The 5612-nt window shown below is 39.0% G+C and overlaps 1 long non-coding RNA gene across 2 annotated transcripts in view; it reads right to left on the minus strand.

Annotated features, from left to right (window-relative positions):
- Positions 1 to 4348, minus strand: part of LOC116097791 — a 99003-nt gene extending 94655 nt beyond the window's left edge. For both annotated transcript variants that reach the window (XR_004121554.1, XR_004121553.1), the window contains exon 1: positions 4242 to 4348. This is a non-coding gene — a long non-coding RNA (uncharacterized LOC116097791). The remainder of the gene's footprint in view (positions 1 to 4241) is intronic.
- Between the last annotated feature and the right edge of the window lie 1264 nt (positions 4349 to 5612).

Below are 5612 nucleotides of genomic sequence, written 5' to 3' on the forward strand. Positions count from 1 at the left end.
CAGAAATCCACCTGCCTCTGCCTCCCAAGTGCTGGGATTAAAGGTGTATGCCACCACTGCCTGGCTGTTGCTTACATTCTTGCACATGCCTTTTGCCATTTGATTATCTCCGGTGTTAACTAGTCTTGCTGTCTCTGACTGTGGCTTGTCCATCCTGAAACCTGTGTGTTAGTACTCCTGGGAGAGCAGTTATTTCTGATACGAATTTAGTTATGGAGAGCTATGGTACAGTCACTTGATCTTTGACAAAGGAGATAAAATCATCCAGTGGAAAAGAGACAGCATTTTCAACAAAAGGTGCTGGTTCAACTGGCAGTTAGCATGTAGAAGAATGCAAATCAATCCCTTCTTATCTCCTTGTGCAAAGCTCAAGTCCAGTTGGATCATGGACCTTCACATAAAACTAGATACATTGAAACTAACAAAAAAGAAAGTGGGTAAGAGCCTCAAGCACATGGGCACAGGGAAAAATTTCCTGAACAGAACATCAATAAATTAAGATCTAAGATCAAGAATTTACAAATGGGACCTCATAAAATTACAAAGCTTCTGTAAGGACACTGTCAATAGTACAAAACAGCAACCAACAGATCAGGAAAAGATCTTTACCAATTCTATATTGGATAGAGAACTAATATCCAATATATATTAAAGAAATCAAGAAGTTAGACTTGAGAGAACCAAATAACCCTATTAAAAATGTGGTATAGAACTAAAGAAAGAATTCTCAACTGAGAAATACCTAATGGCTGAGAAGCATCTAAAGAAATGTTCAACATCCTTAGTCATCAGGGAAATGCAAATCAAAACAACCCTGAGATTCCACTTCACACCAGACAAAATGGCTAAGATCAACATGTCAGGTGAAAGTAGATCCTGGCAAGGATGTGGAGGAAGAGGAACACTCCTCCAATGCTGGTGGGATTGCAAGCTGGTACAACCACTCTGGACGTCAGTTTGGCAGTTCCTCAGAAAATTGGACATAGTACTACCTGAGGTCCCAGCTATATTACTCTTTTACATATACCCAGGAGATGCTCTAACATGTAATAAGGACACATGCTCTACTATGTTCATAGTAGCTTTAATTATAATACACAGAAGCTGGAAAGAATCCAGATGTCTCTCAACAGAGGAATGGATACAAAAAATATGGTACATTTATACAATAGAATACTCAGCTATTAAAAACAATGACTTCATAAAATATCATCCTGAGTGAGGTAACCCAATCACAAAAGAATATCCATGATATGCACTCACTGATAAGTGAATATTATTCCAAAAGCTTGGAAGGCCCAAGATACAATTTGCAGACCAAATGAAACTCAAGAGGAAGGAAGAACAAAGTGTGGGTGAATCAGTCCTTCTTAGAAGGGGGGAAGAAAATACACATGAGAGAAGATACAGAGACCAAATATGGAGCAGAGACTGAAGGAAAGGCCATCCAGAGACTGCCCAATCTGGGGATCCATCCCATATATAGTTATCAAACCCAGGCATTATTGTGGATGCCAACAAGTGCTTGTTGACATGAGCCTGATATAGCTGCCTTTTGAGAGGCTTTGCCAGTGCCTGATATATACAGAGGTGGATACCATTGGACTAAGCATGGGGTCTCCAATGGAGAAGCTAGAGTATGGACTGAAGGAGCTGAAGGCATTTGAAGCCCCATAGGAAGAACAAAAAAAAGAAGCAACCAGAATGACCCTCTGCTCCCCAGAACTCGCAGGGTCTAAAACACCAACCAGAGAATACACATGGAGGGATCCATGGCTACAGCCCTATATGTAGTAGAGGATTGACTTGTCGTACATTAATGGGAGGAGAGGACCTTGGTCCTGTGAAGGCTAGATGCCCGAGTATAGGGGAATGCCAGCACAGGGAAGCAGAGTGGGTGGGTTGGTAAGCAGGGAGAGGGAGGATGTGTTAAGGGGTTTCTGGAGGGGCAACCAGGAAAAGGGATGACATTTGAAATGTAAATAAAGAAAATCCCTAATAAAAAAAAGATAGGTATCATGAAATTATAAGGCTAGAGTAACAAAAAAGAATAATTGACCAAGAGTGAAGAAACACTACATTGAACAATAAATAAATTGTAGGCTTTTTCATTGAGAACAAATTAAAGATTGCTTATAGGAACAATAACAAAACCCTCCCAAATCTGAGGAAGGCATCAGACACACTCAAGGAACATAGTAATTCAAAAGCAGGAAGAATGCAAAGAAAATCATCCAGGAATAAATCCTGTATGTTGAACCACCACAAAGAGTCTCATGAGAAGATTAAAATGGAAAAATGTTTTCAGAGTAGATAACCAAGACAAAGCTTTGCTTCAAAAACAAAGGAAAAGGAACTTTTGTGAGGAATAAAGAATGAGAAATTTTGTTCTCTGATATCACCTCAAAATAAGTGGTAAGTTGAGTCCTTTAAATTCACATATATAGTTTACTTAAGCTAGTTTGAGCATAAACACAAAACCTCTTTCAATTGTTGCATACATGCAAAATAGTTTAAAATATTTGAATTATAATTATGAAAAAAACTATAAAAGTTACACAAAATAAGAAAATTACCAGGCAACTAATTTCTTTGCTTTTCATTGAGAAGGACCACCTTTTCAGCTCCCAACTTTAGTGTATTCCAAGTGATTCATTGTGTAGTTTTGAAACATCTTTGAGTTTCCCCTATCCAACTTGGCATATTTGTCCGTAACATCTATGTTCAGCTCATATATGGGTGGTCATGGTAGTAAGAATTTATGGGTATAGATAGCTTCTGATGTTTACGAAACTCTGATCCTCTGGCCCTTATAAATCTTTCTATCCCCTCTTCCATACTGTTCCCTGAACCTTAACCCTAGGGATATTTTATGGATATGACTATTTGCACTGGGATGCTCTACTCTGCATATTAATTGCTTGTGATTTTCTATAATGGTCTCTATCATAGATAGAGAAAACATTGAAGCTAGAAACACTGCAATTGAAATATAACCTCAAAAATAAACAGAAGCAATATCAAAAAAGACTGAAAATGTATCTTTTGATAAATGAAACTAAAAAACATAACTTTATGAAGCCAAAAGTCATAGTTAATAAAAATGTGTGAGTAATTATGTTATATCATTTTTATTTTTATTATCATTAATAATATTCTTACTATAGTTTCTCATCTCTCTTTTCCCTGACCTACTGCCACACATCCCCTCTGCCTGTCCTGTCTACTCATTCTTCTTTTCTCTGCAGAAAATTGCAGGACTGCCATGGCTATCAATCAAGCATGGCATGTCAAGTTGCAGGAGGAAAAAGACACCTCCTATAGTAGTAAAACTGAACATGGTAACCCCGTATGAGAAAAAGGGATCCCAAGAACAGGCAAAAGAGTCAGAGATCTCCTGGATATTGACTGTGAAGTAAAGGATAAATACGTTACAATCCACCAACCCAGAGATGCTGAGTAATAAGGAGGGCTCAAGGAGGGACACATGATTTACCTGGGAAGGGTACATAGAATAAACTTTGCTGGGCGGATAGAGGTATGGTAGGAATGAGGACATGATTAAGTGGAAGAGGATGGAGGAAGATAGTACTGGAATTGGACAGCATCTTCGGAGGACCAGCTAAAAAGTTAGTACAATGAAGAATCTACCATGGTGTCCTTAACTAAGAATTCTAGCGATTGGAGATACTGAGCTTTACTGGTTATCATCTGTAACCAGGCAAGACTTCAGTGGAGGGACCCCAACCCAGCCTCAAAAGATTTGACCTACTTTTTGTTCTTCCTACAAGATATGTTGGCATAAAGGTGAAGCAGAAATTGTTAGACTGGCCAGCCAATGACTCATTCAGCTTGAGAGACCAATGCTATGAGAAGGAACCCATCCCTGATATTACTTAGAGCACCAGGACCCAGAGATTGGATAGCCCAGAGACCTAGTACAGCACTAAACACAAATGGTAAATACAATTTTAAAAGATCTCTGATAAACTAATTTTTCTCAAAATAGGACAACAGTATTAGTTTGAAGTCCATAAAGGGAATGAGACAATACTTATTATAGTAGAGTTAAGTTCAATGATCTGACTACCTAAATGTAAATTGCTAGCAGAAGCCTCAAGGTTGGAACTGAAATTAGATGATAGGTACTAATATTATTGATTTTTCTGTAATCTGTGATGCCATGCTAAGGAAACACTTCATAGATTTGGCACAAGGACAGAATCAGAAGGAAAACTCACAAATATCTCCCTACACCTTTGTGGAGAGCCGTTTTCAGCTGCACCCCAAGAGCGAGTGGTCTCATAAACAAGCACTCATTTGGCTAAGCTTGCTGCCATTGGTTGCTTCAGCATCTGGTGACCTATCCACTGTTGCTACGTGGCCCATTGGGATTGGCTAAGCTTTGGAGTACTCAACGGCCAAGGGTGGGCCGAAAGGCGGGGCTTAGATGGCAGGAAGGCGGGGCTTAAGTAAAGGCTCCCCAGAGGCAGGAAGGGGAGGCTCCAGAGAGGCAGGAGAAGCAGAAGAAGAAGGCAGGAGAAGCAGGCAGGAGGAGCAGGAGGGAGAAGCAGGAGGGGGAAGACTGTTACAAAGTTCCTGAATAAACTGCTAAAAGGAAGAGCTCGGGTCGCGTCTTTCTTGCTAGATGAGGAGGACATAACAGACCTTTTAATAGCATTTTTGTTTTTACTGAGATGTTGAAGTTTTACATTTCACTCATGGCTAGGTTACTTCAATACCAAAAGTAGCAGCATCAGTGGCAAAACAAAGATGTGGGTGTGCTCATCTGAGTTGAAATCCTGTGGTCAGAGAACTTACTTTAGACAGATTAAGCAGGTTGACAATGATATTTTACAATTTCTCAAAAGAATATATTTACTGGTTTTCAAGAGTTGGCACTGTTCTGGTACCCCCAGCGCTCTGGGTGAACAAACGTGAGACTGGACAGCCTTTACATATTACAGATTATTCAAAGATGAGCAGTGCTGACTTTGAGAACTCAAACTACTATTGATGGGAAGCAGTGTGGCAAGTCTGCAGAGGACTTCAATGTTTAGGTGGAGACTTTTGTCTTTGAAGAGGGGATAAGAGTTGGTTTGGACAGAAATTCTCATCTTCCTACACAAATATTGATGAAACATTTATCATTTGATGTATCAAGAAAAACTAATGTGATGTTGGTGAACATATGGAATAGTCTGAAGATTTGAATAAGATATGACAGTTGAAACCCTATAATGTCATCCAGAGATAATTGTTAACCTTAATGTGTCTTTGAAGGATGTGCTGTTGCTTGGTACTCAACAACTTGCAAGCTACTCCATGTTAGGGTAATTGATAGTAGAATGGATGTTTACTCCATTTAAATTGTTATATATAAGCTTGTACAGAAATATGTGAATGAGAGAAACTAAAATGTTCATAAGTCTTTGAAAATGAGTAGAAAGGAACCCAACTCCTGCTTTAACTTAGATGATGTTAACACCATCCAAATGGATCAGTTTTGTGATAGTTCTGAAAGTGATAATTAAATATAAAGAAGTTGACCATCAGCTGTTCAACTGATTTGAACTTTGATTCAAAGGTCAAAATGCCAATGACCTCTGATA

Source organism: Mastomys coucha, unplaced genomic scaffold (genome assembly GCF_008632895.1).
Source record: "Mastomys coucha isolate ucsf_1 unplaced genomic scaffold, UCSF_Mcou_1 pScaffold2, whole genome shotgun sequence".
Classification (NCBI taxonomy): Eukaryota; Metazoa; Chordata; class Mammalia; order Rodentia; family Muridae; genus Mastomys; species Mastomys coucha.